General features: G+C 41.1%; 1 long non-coding RNA gene across 1 annotated transcript in view; it reads left to right on the top strand.

Annotated features, from left to right (window-relative positions):
• The window catches only part of LOC146979498 (uncharacterized), an 81635-nt gene that overhangs the window by 33182 nt on the left and 25298 nt on the right, over window positions 1-23155 (top strand). Inside the window, exon 3 of the long non-coding RNA XR_015036801.1 lies at window positions 19505-19651. This is a non-coding gene — a long non-coding RNA (uncharacterized LOC146979498). The remainder of the gene's footprint in view (window positions 1-19504; window positions 19652-23155) is intronic.

The following is a 23155-nucleotide window of genomic DNA, read 5'->3' as shown; positions in this document are numbered from 1 at the left end:
AGCTCATTGTGCTTCCTGCGTGATTGAGGAAATATGCCACAGAGGGTCCAGAGAGGTAGACAAGCTACAGAGGGGAGATTAAAGGCAAACTCAGTCAACAACAGTGACTGTGCTGGTGGCATGCTGCTGCAGGTTGGTCAAGCTCAGTAGTAGAGCTGTGCGATATGGATTTTTTTTTATATCCTGATATAGACAATTTTATATCCCGATAACGATATATATCCCGATATATTATTTTGTCTTAACATTATATATGAAATGAATGGCAATTTCTCTTATCTTTTCTCCTTTTATTTACCAAACACATTTAATTCCATACAGTAAAAAATACATTAAAAAAATATATAAAACACAAATATCCAGTGGACAAATGGTCCACATAATAATCAGTTTCAAGTATGTAGTATCAAGTATAAAGTGCAAAGAAATGATGTAAACAATGTTGCTTCAAGTAACATTCAGGTATGCCTTTCAAGTAACAACTAAAAGTGCTAATTAAGTGTAAACTGTTTGAGAGGTTTAGTAGGAACACAACTTTGTGAAACCTCTTAAAATGACATGACATTTTTTAAAAATGTTTTGTTTCACATTTTTCACAAGTTGAGAGCTAAGAACACAAGCTGGTCAACTTTTTCAGGCTTGAGACAAGTTCTCTTACATGTAACAATTTTCCCACTCGCACTGAAGACCCGCTCTGACGGAGAGCTGGTTGCCGGGATACGTGAGCTGTGTCTCAATTCAGGGGCTGCAGCCTTCGGAGGACCCAGCCTACGCGGTCTCCGGAGGCAACGGCTTCGGAGGCTCCTCCGTCGGCTGCATCAACGGTCGGTAAATGGGACGGTCTAGCCTTCAGAGCATTACCTGATCCGAACGTAAACAACGGCGTAACGTAAACAACGGCCGGACGTTAAACAATTGAAAGTGCCGCTTGCAACGGCTCTACTGCTCCTCCGCTCCTCCTCCTCCTCCTTTTTTTTTTTTTTTTTTAAAGAAGTAGAATCAATACAAGGGCAGTTATCATTCATATACTAATAAACAAACCATTGAACAGCAGCCAGGGGGCTAAGCTTCAGGCTGTTAAGGCTATTAAGTGAATAGAGAATAAAGAGCACAAGTAATGTGTTTTCATAGCTTTCTTATTAAAAGTTGTCACACTCAGATGCTTTGCCTCAGCTCCTCACCTGTGCAGCCAGAGCAGAGCAGAGCTCAGCGGGCGACCACGCCTCTGAGCCGGCCGCAGAGCCGGGTTACCGTGGCTACAGCACAGAGCTGCTCCGTTCGATAGCTAGCGGCTAGGTTGCTAATAACAACAACGGTGCAGCAACATGTTGTTTGCATCCATCCAGAGCGATAGATATAACAGAGTGGCGACACTCCCATAGGACTCCGTTGTAAAAAATGGCGGGCCGACTTCCGGGTTATGGAGCCCTCAATAGTTCCAAACATTCCTCCCGCGGCGCTGGACCACGTCTGTTTCTATGGCTGCACAGCAAGAAACTACTGAGCCACGTTGACGAAATACCGACCAATTTTAAGTTATAAGGTGGTAATAATCTTTCCCAAGTACAGTAACCATGTTGACTTAACAAAATAAAAATTATTAGACTGATCGGTTCATTGAAAAACATTTATTTATTTACGTAACTGTGGTGATTTCAGTCCGTAGCCCAGAAGCAGCCCTGCTCACTTTTCATTCAAACAAACTAATGCCACTGCCACAGTTGTTAAATTTCATCAATGAGACCAACATTAATCTCTTCAAAATAATTTAACAAGCCAGCGGTAAACCTCTAAAAGCATGCGGATACGTTACTTGGCTCGTTTTCTCCGACGGGAGGAGGACGGTCGGCCCCGCCGGCAGATCAGCTCAGTAGAGCGGCTGCTGCTGCTGTGACAGCCGCCTCCCCTGGTCCCCGGTCTGGGCTCACACAGACTCTGCACTTCTCCCAGAACAAACATCGGTGCAAGTTCCTAACAAATGTTATGAACTGACCACAGACTCCGGATTAAACGGTGACTTTCTTGCATGAAAAAAATATTAAAACTGTGACGTGTTGACAGCGCTAAAGCCAGGTTTTGGCAGCTTTACTGCTGTGGCTCGGTTGCCGCAAAATGGCGATATCGATGCTAATTTCTGTTAGCCCGTCTATGAGGTTTTGCATTATACATTAGCATTAAGCTAGCGGGCTTTATATTTAGGTGATACTGGCTGTGTGTGTGTTTTGAACGTTGTTTCAAACTGTGTGGGTTTGATTGAACATCTTTTATGCTTAAATATATATATTCCCGCTTAATATATTGCTTTACTCCTCTTCTTATGCCATTTTTACTGTAGGGCAGGCTAATCTTCACTTTAGAGTGACAAATAAAACCTTGAAGCAAGAAGATTTTGCCTTTTGTTTGAAAACTGACATTGATGTACATACAGTAATTCAGTAACAGTTGTAAATATACCTTTGTACGGTTTATTTTTTAATATTTACCGTCCAAAAGCAAGCTCAGTGCTGTCTGTCCCATAGCAGAACATGACAGCGGCAGCCTCGTTTGGAACTATTGGGAGCTACATGAACCACGTGACCGCACTGGCGGCGACATCAAAGGCTGTCGCCACTCTGTTATATCTATCGCTCTGCATCCATCCTCCTAATACATCCATGCCATCCTCCTGTGCATGCTGCAGTGCCAGTGCCGTAAAGTCGCGGGTGACGTAAATGCCCCCGCAAAGTAGTGGCGAGGTGCTGCAATTAGAGCCCTCTCTGATTAATGTAGTTAAAATTACGATTTAAACGATAGACGGCTCTTTCGTACGGTAGACGTGTCTATATCGTACTACGATATATATCGTAATATCGCACAGCTCTACTCAGTAGTGCTGGGCTGTGTGAAGACTTCTTGTTCCACTCTTGCACATTAGTGATTTTTTCCCTCATACACATCATTACAAAATTATCAACTTTAAAAGATAGTTTACTGGGCATAACACAGTTTTGAAATTATCTCTTGAATTATCATAAAATGACTAATTGGGTCAAAGCGATTTGAAACTTTATGATCTAAAACTCTATTTTTACTTGTGTGAAGCAGTGATCTCAAAAATGATTGCTCCATGAATAAGATATTACAGCCCTTTGCTTTGGTTTTTAAAGCACTTTTCTCTTAACATTAAATTTTCACAATGAAAATAAAGAGACGGCAAAGTAAAAAACAACAACAACAAATAACGTCTTTATTTATTAAGTGTAACACTGAAAAACTATTTTCCTGGGGGCTGTGTGGGTAGACTTTGGTCAGATTTGATTGACAGTGGCCCGGTAACATAACAAAAACAGCCTCAACTGTCATCACATTTTTTATTCAAATGTTGGGGCATGGAAGTATGTGTCATCCCACCCACTTCAAGCCAGTTAGAAAAACAAACAACAGGAACCTCATTGATGCGAAATAATTCAAACTTTTAACTTTCGTATGAACTTTCTATGTTCATATAGAACTCATAGTAAGAACCTGAAGAGAACTGTTGGTCCGAGCCAGCAGTAAGTCATCAGTAGAGACAAATCTGTGATGCCCTGTTTGCTGAGAAGAGGCACACTCAAGCAAAATATTGAAACTGTGCAGAATTGGAAAGGTCATAAAAATACTGTGACATGTATTTGTTTGATATAGTTTGATGTAGTGATATCGCGTTGACAGTAAATGGAATTCATTCTTCATTTCTGTGGGAAAAGTGATGGAGTAAAATATTAGAAGTAGGAAGAATGTCAGCATCGGAAGATATGATGTTATATTTTACATTTAAATTGATGTGTATGAGAAACGTCATAGATACTGTGCAGCTGATGTGACAGAAAACTGGAGCAGCAGGAAACAGTGGGCACGGCAATGGAGGAAGAATGAGGGTGAAAAACTGTGAAAACTCAGAGGTAATGTTACATGTGCAGTGAGTAATATGATCGACACATGATGGTAATTCTAGTGCTTGGTGCTAGCGTTGCTTTATTCAATCTCTGAAGCTAAATTTCAAAGAGGATATTTGACATCTCTGGGTGACATTTTTGCTTCCCTGTGTTCCCTGAATTGGAGACTGTTGCGAATGAGGCTAGCATTTTAAAAAGCTGCAGGGCATATTTTAAAAGCATGGGCTTGTTCAGCAGAGGAGATAAAACTGTACTTTCCACTTAAAAATAGATTTTCACTCGATGTTTAATTATCAGTGCACCTGTTGCCGTAAAGCGTGTGTCAATAAGAGTTTGTCAGCTTTCTATATTAACTCATATCTAACAGAACTGGAGATTGAAGAGTGACTGTGAAAATAATAAATGAAAAGGCAGCAGAGGGACAAAGGATAAGCAACATTTTCAATATCCAGCTGCCCTGTCTCCACAACTCATACTTGTGAAAGTCCTTTTCAACAAACTACCTTTTGTGTTGAGATGAGACTTCATGACCCCATTTGCAGTCACTTCATGCATCTTGGGCAGATTGGACCGCTTTTGGACATAGAAAAATCTAAAAGAAGTGTTAAAAGATGGATTGAAATTCAATATGTAATCTGGCCAGAGGCTGAAAAGGTGTAAATGCATTTATTTCTTGAGGACACATACAATATATATGTATATATAGGGGGCTGTTTGTGCAGATACTGTAGCCAGTTACAGGATCTGTTTCCTGTGAAATGGCGTCTGAGGATGCACTGAAATTACAGTAGCTATTGCTCTATCTGTTGCTCGAAGACATGTGGAACCTCTCTTGGCTTTTATTCCATGAATTCAGTTTATTCATGTTTGTCTCAGTTCATCACTAGTTGTTCATCAATCAGTCTAGTCATTCAATGCATAAACAGTCAGCATATTATGTGGGGCTCACATTTTTCAAAGAAGCTGCACCTTCACCACATGAATCACAGATTTCCGTGAAAAATGTGTGAAATATGCGGTGCTTGCATGATGTCATAATACAGACATTTCCATTGCAAAAAACTCACAAATATCTTCGCAGAAAGTTGAAAAATGTTTCATGTTTACTTCACACAGGGGCAGCCATTTTAGACAGTCAGATTTGTGACAGTGAAATTTGAAAATGGTTCATTATAAAACTCTTGATAATCCTTTCTAGAATTAATCATCAAGATATTTGACTTAAAATAGCCTCTTTGCTTCTATTGGTCACCGTGCTGTGACACTATAGGTGTTTACAAGGTGCATCCCAGATGTTGTTTCTTCTGTTTCTCCACTATCTCACAATACAGAGGAGAAAATGAGCACTGACTTGTCAGCATCCCGGCCTGATGTGCCATGTCTGTTGTGGTTGGGTCGTTATCAGGCTGATAGTATAAAGCCTGAGTTTGAGATCAGATATGTACACTCACACTCCTCACACTGAGCCTCTGAGGCAGTTTCATTCTCCTAACTCCTCTCATTAACCAAACCTCATGAACACAAAACCACATTGATGGCAACGAGACATCCTCTTCAGCAGACTGCAAATGGCTTCACCCACTATTAAGCCAACAGCTGAGCGTTTTAACAGTCATTATCATAACAGCATCTGTGTAACACTGACATGACAAGCTGTAATAATGATACAGCACTAGTCCTATAGCCAAGGTCCCCTTGTAGCTCAAACTAATTGTTGCCATCATGACCAGAGAGGTATGACCATATTCTTTACCATAGGATGAAAACAACACAAAGGGCAGATGGGAAATTGTGTTGGAGACCACAGGATTAGACTTAATAGGACCTTTGGGACACCATAGTAGCATCGGGCTTTGAGAGGGTTCATCCTTTTGATTTTATTGCCCCCTACAATGAGCTGCACTTAGATTAATTAAACCAGGCTTTTTTTTTGGCCACATTCAAAAGGGCAGATGTCTGGGCAGTTGTGTTTGTCTGTTGACTCTCTCTCTCTCTCTCTCTCTCTCTCTCTCTCTTTCTCTCTCTCTCTCTGTCTCTCTGTCTCTCTCTCTCTCACACACACACACACGCTCTGAACATGACACCTACTGATTTTAACATGACCTTATCTGCTGCCATGTTATCTTTGAGTGCACATCCACAAGCACGCATGCAAAATACAGCGGCGGCTCGGGCCTTTGACAGTAGAAAACAGATTACATGGCAAACCAAAGATTTATTAGTAGAGTTTAATGGAATAGAGATGAGTGGATGGGGGATTTAAATAAATTAACCTTCAGTGGATCCCCTGAGGCCTGGGGGAATGACAGAAAGGGGCTGAGAAGGAATTTTCTCCTTGTCACTGATGTAATGAATACTGATGACATGATCCTGGCCTGAATGCACTGTGATCTTGTTCCACCTATAAGTAAACATGAGGTTGAATGGACCGGAAATACCAATAATGATGTAGGGGAACCAAAGACAAATAAAATGAAGGAGAAAGAAAAACAAAACTTGGTATTTCCTGGATGGTCCTTGAAGTGCTTGACCAAGAAACGTGCTGTGTCTTTTATTAGCTTCACAAAACTAGAAGCAGAGCATGGGGCAAAGTTGTGAATTAAATGTCTTCAGTGAAGTGGATTCGTAGTGGATTAAACAACAAAAGGCATGTTATAATAGCCGCAGTGTGTCCAGCGCATAAGAATGAAGTAAGACATTTAAAACTCTGCATGCGGCAACGTAAAATATCAAACAGGAAATGACCTTATGAATGTAAAATGTCAGCGGGGATGTGGCACCACTCGTCTGACGAGCCAAAACTTTTTTTTTTCATCTACTGAAAGTTGAAATTCTATGCTCTGAAGACATGTGGTGGGGTTTTGTTGAACAGATCTAATTATGAAATACCACTCTCTCAGCTGGACATTTATTACATTTTACAAAGTCCTGATTAAAAAAATAAGTGTTTTCTTTTTCAGGTTTTATTAACCTCCATTTGTGAGTTCATGAAAGATTCACAAGAATCCATGCATGGTTTTGAATTGAACAATTATTTCTGTTTTTTACATCTTCTGAGATGAAATAATGTGTCTTTCCTGTGTTGTATTGTATTTCCAGTCGTATTCATTCACTCTTTTTAATACAATATTTCCATAACACACAACAGTGAGTAGGCATCATGTCTATAATGTAAATGAAAACGGTAGCTTTTTCAGCATTTGGTCTCTCTCCACTCTTTACTTCTGCTAAAGCTGTACAAATGAGGCAGTCTCACACCAGCAATCTCATTCACACAGCTTCTGCTATCTCAATAAATGGCCTGATACCGTAAAATCTGCAATTGGCCTCTTTGTACAAGAACGTTACCAAACAGAATGCACAAAGGACAGTTTATAGAAAAGCAGGCCGAGTGGTTTCACTGTCTGCTTTAAGCCTATTTTCACAGAAAGGTGTTGATTTGATAAGTCCTCACTACTGGCATAGGAGACGTGTGGCTGTTTCACTGTTGCATGCAAACGTGCATGTGGCTGAGTGTGATACAGATGCAACAAAGAGAGCGTGTAGGCGTGTGTCTGTGTTTGCGTATGCGCACGTGTACTTGTGTGTCTCACTTTGCTTGGTTGCACGCCCAAGTGTGTGTGTATGTTTCCATGTACGAGAGCGACTGTGTGTGTAATGTCTCTCGCACACTCTGCGGGTGTGTACAACACGGAGCTGACAGCTGGTGCCACTGAGATCTTTCATTTTTCCACATTCAAATCTTTGTGGAAACAGTCAAACTGAACAACAGCAGCTGGCACCAACGCCAACAGATACCTGTCACCACAGGTTATGGTTTCACCATGGATACCCATCTTAGCATTAGAGCCTCAATCCTTAATGGCACTGTGCACACTTTACAGTCGGGTACTGTTAACACCTCATGTTGGCTGATAATGTTAAAGGTACATGCATCCTGGCAGCCTGGGACCAGGATAAACCTCTATACTGTCCTGTATTGTTAAAAATGAGATAAATAAGCAAAAGGTTCCTTATTTACACACCCAGCAGATACAGATTCATTCATTAGGGAGGTGTTTTTGCCCATCTGATACTGTAGATGTATGTCCAGTATCCACTTTCCTCCTCGTTTTTCTGTTTCTCTCCTCAGGAAAATGTGGCTCTTTAGCTGCTAAATGCTCCGTGATGTTGACCAGCGAGTTGCTGATTTTGTGTGTCTGATGTTTGGTTCTGGGGAGTCAGTATACAGTGTGTTTTTAGAGCTTGTTTTTGTTAATGTTGCTGAAAACAGCTGTGGCTGGAAACAGTGCTGATGAGAGAAATGTTGAAGAGCTACACTGAACCAAAACAGCAAAGTTGCGGGTATAAAAACCAAAACAATTAGTTCAAAGATGCTGAAAAGCTCTGTGGAGCCGAGAGGAAGTGCAGAGTCAGATAGTAATTGTTTTCAAATGTAGGCAGAGTGGTTTTTAGAAAGGGAAAAAAAAGCAATTCTCCACTGTTCCCCTGAGGAAATAAGCGAGCTGTGAGTTTAAGAATTGGTGAGCACATTGTGCCACGGGGCTAAGAGCAGATGAATGCCAGAAATCGCCAAAATAAGCAGTAGCACTTATCTCAAAGTCAGCTCATTTCACCAGATCATAAACTCCACTTTATTTTGTACATTCAGTGACGCAAATTTCTGCTAAAAGTAAAAAAGATTAAAAAAACATTTCTACCATTTATTCACTGCTTGGCAGTAGAGCTGTTTGCCTTCCTCTTTATTTGCGGTATGCCTGCGCTGACGGTATGTACGGACCTTTCAAGTCTTCATAAGAGGCAGATGTTGTGTGGGCCTACTGTGAAACTATTGATGAATGTTCTTTCGCAAGTCCTCACCAGCCCTGGCGTGCTGTGCTGAGATTGACTGGATGAAAGCTGTCCGTCCAGTCGCACATCTTCATCTGGAAACAAAACCTTTCTTTCTTGATTTCTTTGTCCAGTAATTATTGTGCTTTTTAAGGTAACAATTAAATCTCTTGGACGTTGTCGGATAATAACGAGACGTTTGTTGTGTTAACTTTTCCCTTTTATCATTTGCACTACTAAAAATACTCATGAAGTGAAGAGCCAGGTTAATAACGTTCGGAGCGTGCTTCACATGCCCAGTGTGCCAAACCAGCTACGGTTAAGCCGGATCAGTCACACACCTTGTTTATACATCTGTCATTCTGTCTTGATTTTACAGCCAAGCATCTGTGACCTTCACTAATGTTGTGTCGTTGAATCGGACGGCCCAGTCTATGAATAGAGCAATGACTTGTTCCAGTGGTTGACTTATCTATTGGTGCCTCTTCTGACTTAGAGAGTCTTAGAGGTCCCATGACTAGGTTTCATGGGCAGCCCTCCAGAAATGCGAACGTAGCCGCTGCCAGGTGACAGGAGGCTAATCTTGGAGCTATCATCATGCATGACGGACCCACAAATCTGTCACTTAAATCTGACCAATAGCAGCCAACCTGGAAATGGATTATCAGCCAGTAGATTAATGTGAGTGGCTGCGTAACACACCCTGAACCCTCAGCTGTGACCGGGTTGTGTGACTTACGGCCTTTGTGACCGATATAATTTTTGTAAAAAGCACGACTGTCATTGGCTCTGTCGCCCTGTGCCTGGATATCTTTGTTCAGTGGGCAGGATGCAGCTAATTCAAGTGGTGACATAAAGGTCATAGATGGTTACCTTTCATTTCAGTCTTTCTGTTAAAGGTTACAACTTCTCATAGGAAATGATTGCAAATAGTTGCCTTCAGACAATTTGCTGATTAAAGATGACCTACAGTATTAATTTATCCCCCATTTTCCCTAATGTAGGGCTGAAATACAGCATGCTCAGTGGCTACAGTCAGAGTCCAAAGGTAATATCCCGTTATTATGCCCCTTTGTGACATGATAATATATGTCCGTGTCTAAAGGGTATAGAGAAAAATTACTTCCTTACCACAGTTTAAAGTCATATGATAACTGCAGTCTTTAAAAGGTGATGACCACATCCATTGTATCAATCATTCCAATGTTAGCAAGCAGAGTTCATGCTGTAATGACCTCTGTTTCTGAGCAGTTTCATAAAGGTGAGATGTGAAGGTATAGGAGAAAGACTGGCTGATAATCAGCAAGGACATGGTGTCTTAAGAAGAAAGGAAGCGTTTTCTATTCGCTGGCCTGCGTTTGTCAGGCCAAGTGTTTACATTATTAACTCGAATATAAAGGCCAAATGCGAGCTCGACCTTCGTAAACACAAATTACCCCTTGGAGAATAGAGGCGGCAGAAGAAAAGCATACTGTACTGTAGGTGACGTGGCTGCTTAGAGTGTTCCCACTGCTGTGCATTATTCAATATTTTCATTACAGAAATACTGTAAGATGAAGGTTTAATGCGTTGATGCAAATTTGTGTTGGCAGCTCTTTTCATCCTGCAGCAACTCCTGATATGTGTCTGTATGGCTAAACATATAATTATCCCCAGGCCTAAATTACCATCCAAATGTATAGTGACTGAATTGGAGTGTAAATGGATTTGCAGTGTGTATGGATGAGGATCGGAGCAGCATCAAGTACTGTATGCTTCTGACTCATATTTTGAAACATCAATACAGGGAACTCTTAGTTCATGCATTAATTCAGATTCCTCCACTGCCCTTGATATTTTTCAATGTCACAGCAGTCCAATCTTCTGAGCTGTGTTGGCAAATACGCTCAGAGGTGCTGTGGGAAGTTAAGTAAGAAAAAAAAAATCAGACTCATTCAATGATGTGTTAATATTTTATGTCACTGAGTGGACCTTCATCTGTTTCAGATGGACGAACACACACTAATCTACATGTGATTTTTCATGGTTGGCTGAGACAGTTAAACTATACTGCCTGCCTCTCAACACCAACTCCCTCTCTTGGACGCACACTTACTGTATGGCTGCACGAGTTTTCTTGTTAATATGTGCCAGTTTTCTGCTGTTAAACCTGCTCATACGTTCATAACCAGGTCCAATGACCTGTGCAGCTTACACAGATAATTTACTCCAAAAAACAGGGTTTCACAGAGAAGACAAATTGTGTTGTAGGACAAGGGAAGAAAGAGAACCTGATATAATACTGTAATGAAGTGACACTGGTTGCCTTATCTTCCAGTGTTTAAAGTTTAATTAATTCCCAGTGAAAAGCTATATAGTTGATTAATAATATATGGCAATATCCCTCTTTTTTGTGGCTAAAATTAGTTTTCTTCCCAAACTGGACGTACTCATACTTTTAGATTTAGAAGCTGGGGCTGCTTGTTTGGATTCCATGGGGGGCGTCCTTTTCAGATGGCTGTCTTTTAAAGGTATTCCACACACGTCCAACAGGGATGAGGCCCCAGGCCAGACCCAGAGCATGCTGGGAGGGTTACATGTCCCATCTGGTTTGGTAGCGCCACAAGATCCCCCAGGGGGAGTTGAAAGATGTAGCCAGGGAGTTGGATGTCTTGGCTGTTTTGCTTAACCTGCTACCACAACAACCCAGACCTGCATAAGTGGTTGAAAATGAATGGATGATAAACTGATTGTCAAAGTAGCTGTTGAGTAATGTTTCATTAAAAAACAATTAACCAACCAGTCATCTTGGCTTTTACAGTTTCATCATTTACTGATATGTTGGGGGTGGGTTAAAGCTATGGTCTACCATTTGAAAGATTGATCATTATTATTAACATCATCTTATGGCCCTATAGTACGACCTACACAATGTGAAGAGCAAAAGAAATGAAAAAATCAATTTTCTCTAGTGGCTGCAAGCCTTACAGAGAAATTGACCAATAGCACCCATGCAGTCTGAATGGCTCCTATTGGTCAATTTCCCTCTCGTAACTTCCATCCAATTGACTCCCCTGATCCTCGTCGTCCTGAGACGTCAGACACATGAACCTATGAATTCAGCGCCTGCTTGCCCCACCGGGAAACGCTGAAAGAAAGCGCGGGTCTGCCACTGAAAGCCCCACACTGTAGGATTCACAGAAGCACAGAATTTGTTGCAGCCGTCATTACCTGTACCCAAGCCACGTTGCCGGTAACAGCGGCTCCATTGCCGGTGCCAGCGCTGAGCAAAGCTCCAGAGCTGGAGGGAGGCTGGTTGACTGCGCGGCCCAGCACAGGTGTGCGCTGGTGTGTGGGTGAGGGGAGCAGAGAGACTCGGGCTGCGGTGTGCAGCAGTCTCACCGACGCGACCCCGTTCAGGCTGCAGCGGCGGCACCATTCATCCAATTAGCCATTTTTCTACCATTTCAAAGAGTTTAGAAACATTATTTTAAGGTAAAAAAAACTATGTAGTGGGGCTTGAAAAGAAAGAGAGGAAGAGGAAATGCGACAAAACGAAAGTAAACATCAGGTCATCGCTTGACTGATGGAGAGAAAACCCTGCCAAGATATGAGCCTGAGAAGCGATGCTGCTGGTACAGCGGAGCTTTTGTTGAACAGGTAATGTTTGGTTTTTATTGTGGAAGTTGTGACTTGTGAATCTGACAGTGTTACTCTGCATTCAAAGCTGCATGGTGCTGTGTTTGGTTTCTGCTGGCAGGCTTGTTGCTCTGCTGTGCAGGAGGAGGCTCCGAGGGGAGGGTGATACGAGCTGGGAGGGGAGGGGTGTGTGTGTGTGTTGGGGTAATGCTTTTTTCAAATCTTTCTCATTGTCTTTCAAATTGTTGACCATAGCTTTAAGAGATTCAACAATTACAAGGTCAGTGGTTCGATCCCTGACTCCTCCCGGCTGCCTATCTTTAAGTGTCCTTGGGCAAGATATTGAACCCCACGTTGCCCCTGAAGGCTGTTTCATCAGTGTGTGTGTGTGTGTGTGTGTGTGTGTGTGTGTGATGTATGAATGTGTGAGTGAAGGTGTAAAGTGCTTTGAGAAAAACTTTCTGACTACAGTGCATTCAGAGAGTTCCTCATACTCCTTTTTTCCTCATTTTGTTATGCTGCAGCTAAAATATTTTGAAATGAGTTTTTCACTCATGACAGAACAAAAAACAAATGTGAGAATGAAATATCACAGTGACATAAGTACTCAATACGCATGTGTTCAATACTCTTTTTGGATATGGCATGACAATCTTTGCACGTCTTGATTTGTGAATTTTCTGCCATTCGTCTCTGCATGTCAGTGGATAGCCATTTTGAGACCTCTCCAAAAGTTTGATTGGGTTCAATTCGGGACTGTGTCTAAGCTGCTCAAGGACAGCGCCCTCAAGCCAGTGTTATTCTGTCTTGGCTGTGTTTAGTCTCATTGTCTTGTTGGAAGTTGAATCTTCAGCCCCTCATTATTTGGATGATATTGGGCAGATGATGAGCAGAGCCTGGTTTCCTTCAGACATGACTTACTGTAGATTGAGGCCAAGGAGTTCAATCTTGGTTTCTTTCCCAAGAGTCAGGGTGGTTCCAAACTCCTTTCATTTAAAAATTATGGATGCAACAGTGCTCATAGGGACCTTCACTAAAAGTCTTTATAGGCATGTCTTGCCATTTGGCAGCCATCTTGGCAATACTCTCTGGCAGTTATTTGGGGTTAACAAGACCAGTCCCCTCTCTAAATGAAGAGGAAGAGAGCCATAACTTCACTTTGAATGGTCACAGGGACATGAAAATTGCACATACTGTACACTCACGAGTCAAATGTGATTGAAACTGCATAAAAAATTAGGTGACTTTGCATCAAAATCATTTTCCAGTGGTTATACTGTACTGTACTTCCACACATGCGTGACGCCAGCTGTCACTGACCAGTGCATGACTTCAGCAACATAATTGACTTGACATCACCTGAAGTAAAGCCAACATCTGGCTATCTCAAATTGGGGTGGGCCACTTAACAGGGGATCTGAATACTTAGGTAAATGTGATGTTTCAGTTTTTACATTTTATACCTGCATCTGTCCAACAAACAGACAAAGTACCAGATTTTTCCATATGTTTGAAATTATTTTCTCAATGGAGTGCCGGTGTCAGTAGTCTGGCATTGCCTCATCTTACCGATAAAAGGGGGGGTATCATATTTTGCAGACATTATCCTGTGTTCTCCATGGATGTGTGTTACCCATTAGCCTGTTTAGATCCATTACTATTACATGGTGTTTTTTAATGATTAGTGGTTTAAGTGGTTTTCTTCACCGGTCATCTCTCTCTGTGTAAAGTTTAATGTGTCTCCTTCCTGTAAATGCTTGTCTGCTTTTGCTTGCATAGAGGAATATATTGCTGATAGAGCTGGAGCAGTTTTGCTAACAAGATTGAAACGGAGATTTGACTGTCTAGATGTGCAAACCTGATATGGGCATATGCATGTGAACTCAAGGATGTAATTTCCTGCTGAATATGTTTCAGTTAGTCTTGTCAGATCCTTATTCCATATTCTCAGGTTTCATTCGCTGCTCTGAAATGACCCGTTGTGGCATACTGCTATTTCAGTGGTCCAAGGTGCCAGACAGCTTTACCCAGTTCTGAGCACAGAAATTCTCAATGCACAACATTTTTACGCCCCCACACTTTCTTGTTTTGTAAGGGAAATGCAACAAAAGAGAAGTGGTTATTAACAATTTTCAACATTGTATGGTGATCTAACAAAAATGAATGTTACAAAAATATCATGCAGTTGCAGTTAAAGTCTAACCATGGATTTAGAATTCTAAAAAATAAAGATAAAGTCATGAACTATTGACATTTGTCATTAAAATGACTTATATTTGTGAGTTTTGTGTGAGTTGGAGGCTGTCTAAATGCTCATGGTTGCTCGTAGGCTATTTCAGAGAGCACATAAAAAAATAGAATTGGTCTGCAGGCCACTGCATTAATTATTCACCAACTACAAAATCTTTTTCTGTCGCACGGAGCTCAAAATGTTCATAGGACAGTAAGTCATTTCTGTCAGGACTTGTCATTTATAGCCAGATGTCTAAACCCATGCAGCATATTGTGTAAATGGTATTTCTGGCAACACTTCCATACAAATATATGTGTTGGGGAGTAAACCACCATAACCTTGTATTGCTCCCTTTTACAGTGTTGATGATTTCCTGGGAGAATATATTTGCCTATCGCCAGTACTAGTAGCACTACCAATCATTGTAGGCAATTCACAGTAAGGCCTTTGGATGAAAAAAAATCCACACATACCAATCTGCCAGGACACAGATGGAGAGAGATGCAGATTTGAGCTTAGTACAAATCCAGATGTCACATTAGAAAAAAGAACAAATAAAGGCAGTACAGCTACAGTGGTGGAAAAAAGACAAAAAAACTTTCCAGGGGTTGTTTAGAGTGGCGAGGGGTTGCTGTTTGATGTTGGACACATCACAGTGGGGCAAACAGCACTACAGGTCCAGAATTTTTTGCAGCAGATCTGCTCTGTCTACCTTTCCTTTGTCCACAGTTGGATCTGTGGGCCCTCGTTTCCTTTCTTTATGCTTTTTGAATGCGTTGGATTTAAAGTTGACAAAGATCCATAAGTAGACTGACAGCAGTAATATCAAATCAGCAGCAGAAGATGAACTGACACTTGGCTGGCGCTGTCATGCAGCACCAGAGAGAGAGAGAGACACAGAGAAAGGGGAGTGGGGGGAGAAATCCCAGACAGATGGATGTTGATGGGCTGCAGGCATCTCAGGAAGGAAAGACTGATGCAGTCAATGGAAAAGAGCGCGTAGGTGTGTTTGATGTAACCCCAGACGGTTGCGTTACACAGGCTGCGAAGAGGTGGAGGACTATTTGGGGAGGAAATACAGATGCAGGCTCAAGTGTGTGTGAACATTAGTATTCACATGTACTGTCACAGGAAGGTTTTAAAAAGGATTCTGTTTCTCTCAAAAGGGAAGCCAGACAGTCAGGATGAAGAACTGTGTTTACACGAGAGGCTGAAGGCAAACACGTTTTACTCTAGATGACAGAACAGAAATACCTGCAAAAAGGAAGGCATCTCAATGTGCTTTGATTTGTTCATTCTGAAATTATTGGTGTGTTTATACACTAAATGTGAAGTCAAGTGATGCAGCTGCAACAGTGTTTATTTAATTTTGGCATTCATTTCGGCATGAAATTGCGCCTGTGTTTCTGCGTCTTATCATAAATACGAAGGTATTTTTTTGTTCATTCCATGGCTGTAGTTGCAGGAGTCTCACATATGGATGTCATCAAATTAATCAGCAACAATTTTGATTGGCAATTAAAAGGCAACAATTTTGCAATTCAAAGTCTGTTTACTGGTCCCGAGGAGAACATCTGCATATGTGAAAAGTTGTTTCAAGCTGTTTGCGGCTCCAGAGGGAGCTACATAAAGCCTGATTGGGTTGGGGCTAAAGACAACAGATTTGAAAATGGAAAATATCTGGAGGTGTGGAGTTGGAAAGTTAGTTTACAGTACCAGCCCACTCCTCATCTCTGTTGCCACAGCTGGTTGCTCAAGAAAACTCCTATAACAAAATGAGGACATAGGTTTTCTGTGCCACCAGGTCAGGCAACATAGTTCTGTGTAATTGTTAACTGACCACTAACTGGTTGTAGTAATGATTCGTGACAAGAAAAACTGAGCCGGTCTGATTATTTTGTAGAACAACAAAGTCCAAAGTTAAAATTAGGGGGAGTCATGGGGTCCACAGTAACACAGGAAGCTCACACAGAAGGCTGAAACCAATAGTCCTAGCTGTTTCTTTCTTTCATGGTTGTTCCACATGGTTATTATTGTAACTTCGATGATGAAGGTCTAGTTTGCCTGCTGGTGTCAGACTCTATTTCAGGAGAAACTCCTATGGGTCAAACGAGAGAGGAGGTTCAGGGTTTAACCTCCCAATTGGGCTCGAGGCAACACTGGACTGGTCACCACCAGCGTAACGCACTTGAAACTTTTTCCAAAATGGTCAGTGGTCAGCTTGCTTTGTGGGTAATATGCACGCCAGGTTTTGGCAAAGACCAGTTATTAGCGAGGACTAGCGAGGACTGAGAACTGTCTAAAGCTTTTCAAGTAGACAAGATGAGCTGAGTGGCCAGTGTTGAACCATATCAGTTTGTCTGACGTCCCCAGCTTCCTTTACAGCAAATATAAGTTGGACAAACCTACAAGTGGCTGTGTCCAGAGATAGTGCTCTCATTTAAGTTGCATCAACTTGCAACACTTTGTTGGCATTTATTCTCCCGAGCTGAAAAATATGACTTCACTCTACCTCCCATCTACAGCAGGCAACAACACTGTTGTTGACTAATACTTTTAATATCAACAGCTCGGCTTTTAGATTCTTGGAAGATTGACTCTTTAATCTGCTGTATTTCCCATTATTTTAAAATACGACAGGTCTGTTTTTTCCCCTTTCGGACGTGTTAGAGGAAAATCTTTATTGCTGTTTCTGAGACCGTTAAACCTCTGCTTCATTGCAAAACCCAGATTACAGAGGGGCACAATGAAATGTAAGGCTTAATTTAGAAGAAGGTATGTGGAAGGCAATATAGTGAAGGAATGAAAAATCTATTTTTATTGTGTATGGTGGAATCAGGTTAGAGCCAATGTGAACAAGACAGAGCTTCATTAAATCTAGTCACTCTCCCAAGACATTCATTGTTTCCCAGTTTCTCCCTTTGCACCATTTAAAAAAAAAATCTTTTTATTTTATTTTTTTTACCAAAAGTTACACAAAGTTTGGATACATTTTTACCAGATTCTTTTTGTCCAGACTCTTCCTTTGTTTCGCTTTGCAAGAAGACTATGTTGTTAACAGTTAGTTACATCAAATTAGGTCCTGTTGTGAAAAGATTCTATGTTTAAAAAGTAAAGAGGAGCTTGTGGTGATGAAAGAAACATACTCAATTCTCAAATATCAACTCTGCAAATGCTACTTTTTACAGGCTTTTTACAGGCTATTGATTTAAAAAAATGAAGATAACAAGCCCAAGAAAATAAATGTTGATGTCAAAATGAAGCTGAGAGATCACGTTTGACAGAATCATTTTGACCTTTCATCGCAAGGCCGCCATCACATATATTATGGAAATTTTCAAATGAAAATGCAAACATACATCATCCATCTAATGACTGTCAAACTCTCGCTATCATTGTCTGAGATCTGAGCCAAAATGATGTCATTTGTCATTTGATACACACTTGCAGCTCAACATGGCGGACGACAAACACGCAGATGCAGAAGCTTGTTTGGAGGTAAACGGGATCATGCTGTCAGAGTTTGATCACTGAAATTGCATCTCATCCCTCCATGAGCGATCAATAAAGCTGACACCCAGAGAGAGCAGTATTCACTCACCATCATCCACACCCACTGCCTACACACACACACACACACAGGTATAAATTAGGAGGTTATATGCATTTTACTTTGATATGGGACTGGTGTCTCCGAAGGCCTCCTCAGAATGATGTATAAAAAAGCATACAGGTTTTCACGTTTCCTTACACCTTCTTATAGCGGATGTTTCATAGCTAATAGCTTCTCGCTCTGTGGGATTTGGAAATAACTCATTCTTTACTATTTTGACCTTTTACTCAAGGTATCGATTTTAAATATTGCTCCGCTCGGTGCCAGGTGTGTTAAAGCCACAGAATAATAAGTACATATACAACAGAAGATGGGCTCAAGACAGCAGGCAGATTTGGTTGATTTGCATCAAAGCCTAGACACTTTTATAGTATGATGAGTCATATCGTGTGTGTGTATGCATGTGTGCATGTGTGTGTGTAGATGGTCCGCCCACATTAATAATAAATTTATGATAAGATCTAGAAGCTCACACCAGCATCTCAGGATAGAAATATTTTATTTGAATTCAGAGCATCTTTGATGTTTTTCTCTCTTTTTTTTTTTAGTTCATTATTTCTCGTCTTATGGCTGTCGTGTTCTTAGAAACTTTTTTTGGACATTGCTGGAAGGGAAACCCTACTCTGTGTAATGATTTTTTATCAGCTGTTTCACATTATTCCAGACAATATTTTACATTTTCTAATATTTCACGTTTAAAAATATAACAGGGGGCAAAGGTGGTTTGTCAGTATGTGTGTTTCTAGCACATTGAGTTCATGCGACAGTTGATTATCTTGTAACAAGTCAACAGCTCCAGCTCAGTTTTCAGTATTCACAATGTTTCAGTCTGTATCAATAAAATGGACAACCAGTGTCAAAAGGTCAGTTTATGGACGGATATAATTACAGGGTGTGGAGTCAATGATATTGATCATAGAGCTCAGTCAAATCCCTGTAGATGTGGTAATAATGGTAATTTTATACCATGAGAAAGTCTTTGTTACTCATTGAATAAACATCTTAGTATCAGTCAATTAACTTTTTGAGTTCAGTTGATAAACAAAGTGAATGGTTAGTTTATTATAACCAAATTAGTTGATGAAATAGGAGTTAATTGCTCTTTCAGCTCAGTCCCGTAGGGGTGGTCAAGGGGCACTGGGATCTTTGTGGGTTCAAATGTACTTTTTGAATCAGTGAGGGTGGTTGTGTTAAAGCTGAAATGGTTTTAAACTGCTTTTTAGGACACATATTATTGGGTTGGTTGCACACCGCTGCATCACCTTGTCAAATGTGGCTCTTGTTGGCAACTTTCAGGACTCAGCACTCTGCCCTTTGACCCCCAGCGACACAACAACAACTCTGCAGTCGAACAGCCCCAACAACAGGCCGCCTGTGACAGACCATCCATCAAAAACTGTGTTGGAAATGGCAAGCAGAGGAAAACAACTGACCTGGCTTCAGGTAAGGACAATACTACCTCGCTGCCACCATGGCACTAAATAGTAAAAACACCTGTTGCCACAAGTTTAGCAACAATTCTCCAATATTTTTCTGTATGTGCTGCACAGACCCACCTGGAATTACAGTTGTTGCCTGATAGAATGTAATTTACATGCTACCGGCATCAAATAACTGCTGCCGGGAGATAAACTATAATCCTGTTATTTTTGAGGCAGTTTGAAAGAGGTAGCCTTGTTTGGTCTTTGCTGTTTTTGATTAGCTTGCTCTAGCCCGCGGCTCTGCTTGCCTGGACTGTTTGGAGGTCACACGGCTAAAACCAGGAAGCTGCACGGCAGAGATTTCACATCCACCTGCCTCTCGCCACGCCAGCAGTGCTGTCAATCAAAAGAGTCACATGCCCTCGGCTCGCGCGCGCATCCTGACCTGTTTTACACAAGCTGTCACAAACAAATTTGTCTGTGTGTGTATGTGTGTGTTGTGTGAGTGTGTCTGCCACGTGCAGTTGTTCACCCAAGGTGCCCATTTTCAATCAGGGCCAGTGTGCTGTCTAATTAAAGAGTGGCTGTCTAATTAACTGCATCATGAAGAGGAGAAGGAAGAGGTCCTTTAAAATGGAGAGGTGTGACTCCATGTTCTCATCTATTGGGGTGACACTAATTGGTCTGGATTCATAATCTGGCAGAGATACACAGGGGCTCCAAATGAACTGATATCAGCACTTGAAGGGCAGCGCTGACTCACGGCCACCGCTACCAGTCGAACAGCTCAATCAAAGACCATATCTGTGTGTGTTGTGTCGTCATAGATTAAATTCCCATTAGTAGATATGAGGTCATGGAGCTAAATGACATTTCTCCTCAGTCAGCAGCTTTGACCTGTTTTAGACACTTAATTTGTTTCTCTGTAATGAAAGGAAACAGTAGATGACTTCACACATGTACTTGACATTGCCACGCCTGTCCAGGGTGTGTTCTGTCTCTCACCCAGTGCATGCTGGGATTTTCTCAAATTTAACACATGGATGGAGAAACAGTTCTCATCTTGCTTTAGTTTCAAGAGTTTGTGACATTGATTGAATATTGAGGGTTTTTTTTTGTAATAACTGATTTTGTCATCTGGTTAAATCGGTTGGTGTCTGGTGCAGAACAGCAAGTTGGGTTTATTTTTGCTACTGCAGTGGAGAATTTTACCAACAACAAACTGTTTCACGCAGCGTAGACAGACCACACATGAATGATGTAATAGAGGGGCAGACAGTACAAAGACTTCACCTGAGTTGTGGCTTTTTTCAACAGTAAGACTGGAAACACTGGAGGTTTGTTGTTGTGAGCTTACATGGAGGGCAGGACACCATAGAGAACAGAGAGCACATTGTTATTTATAATAGTAAAGAGCACAGAACAACAAATACATTTTTAGTTGCAGTTTAAATATTTGACACCATGGACAAAGCTATGATAACAGCAACCTAATATTACCTTGCCTTGCCTAATATAAAAAATATAATGTGAAAAAGGTTTAATACCCTTCTTTGCCTTCCCTCATTATAAATATGTCAGATTAGCTGATTGCTTATTTTTAATTGCAATGTATCTACAGGTGCACAGACAACTGTCATCGGAGATGGATCTAATAACATTTGTGAATGTTGAAAAATATTTATATTGGACACTAGAAAATGCCATCCTGAGTCTAAAATATGTGTTTAGATTTGACTTCCAATCAGGTGCTAAAAATGTGAAAGTACCTTGATTGCCTTTAAACTTGCTCTTGCTCTCCGTGCCGCCCTCCGACCTTCTCATGCTTTATGCAGATAATTACTTTCTCCTCTGCACCTGGATAAGTACCCCACATTTAAATGTATGTGGTGATTGAATTTGTGTGAACTGTGTACATCCTAAACCTGCTCACTTCACTGTACAAAAAGATGAACTGAAGCAGGAAGCATGAAGCAGGTGTATATGGTCTTGCTTGGCAGGTCTGCAGCCCCCTTTTGTCTTCTTGCCATTTTTGTGTAGGCTTCCAGTTAGTTGTTTCTCAGTGTGAGTCCCTTTTTTCATGCAGGTGCTGCTATTTTCTTTTTGTCATCGACTGATAATGTTACCAAAGGTGCTTTAAAATGGGTGAAATCATTTTCTTTTCAGTTTTCGACATGTTGGCTTTGTCCTCCTCTTCCCACATTCTGTTCCTCATGTGCTCAGAAATTTGAATGTGAAGCAGTCGTGCACCTGCGCTTACAAATCCAGTGGAAACGGTGAAAAGAGATGGCGCAGCAGGCGCAATTATTTATAAAAGTGACCTTTTTGACAACCGCCACAATGGGCGTACAAAGCAGAGTACAGTACGACGGGCCACAATTTGTGTCTAAAGGAAAACAGATGAGCTTTACATGGTTTTATACTTTCCTTTTTTAAAGAAACTTTCATGTGATTTATCAACCACACAGTCTTGAGTTTTTTTGCAGCAGCGGCTCTGCACTGATCTTCTCAACCACAAACAGACAGCTGGAAATAAATGGAGTCCATTTTGTATATTGTGGACTTCAATGAAAAGATGTCTGTGTGGGTGTGTGGTCTGCTCAGATTAAAGCCTGTCAGAGAGCCTTAAGATCAAAGCCTTAGCCGAGTAAAAATCTGATCTGTCACTGGAAAAGCCACCCAGTCGTATTTCTTTCCGTCTCAGAGATAGAGAGTACTGTAAAGTCACTCACCCATTATTTTCTCTCTGTGTCAGTTAGTCAAGTTAGAAACACTTTTATGACTAAGGTACCATTAATGCAGTCTAAGTGCAACACTATAGTGATCTCCTGCTGTAGTTCCTGTTGATTTCCTCACAGCTTTGAAGGAAACCTGTAAGGTAATGTTGTCCACATGATTTCAGACTGTCCTTATTGTTGTATGTGTTGTGTGTCTGTATGCCACAAAGAAATGGACGTCATGCCCATTCAATGCAAAGCACATTTAGAGTACCTCTAATGGAGTGCATATCATAAGAAATGTGCCTACCCTAGAAAAATGAACTTAGACACACAGCTGTTCATGTGTGAGGTGACAAAGCTTCCCTGCATAGTGACCTGCTACTGTTGTAATTCTACTGGTGTGATTCTTATAAGTGGCTCAATTCTCCAGTTGTGAAGGCAGCAGACCCTCGAGCTGCATAAGCCAAAGGGCTTGCCTTCAAATTATACTGTAATGCTCCCAAAACTAAACTTCTTCCCCTCCCAACACACGATCACCTCTCATTGTGACAGTGATAAATATACATTCACATGGAAATAATAGAGCATTTTATTTAATTAACTCCAAATTCTTGAGTAGTTTGCTCTGTATAGCACATGTAGCTTGAAAGCTAATAATAGCGTGGTAACAACAGTATTCTACAGAGCATTGGTCCATCAGGCTAATGAGTTTCACCCAGTAACAGCAAATCAATAATTACAGATGATTAGTGGTTCCCTGTGTCGACTATGACTCCGGTGTCTAATCAGTTGTTTCTGCTTGGTAG

This window comes from Trachurus japonicus, chromosome 10 (genome assembly GCF_045865225.1).
Source record: "Trachurus japonicus isolate A0001 chromosome 10, Traja_1.0".
Classification (NCBI taxonomy): domain Eukaryota; kingdom Metazoa; phylum Chordata; class Actinopteri; order Carangiformes; family Carangidae; genus Trachurus; species Trachurus japonicus.
Note: the sequence above shows the minus strand (reverse complement) of the source record. Positions and strands in the feature narration are given on the sequence as shown.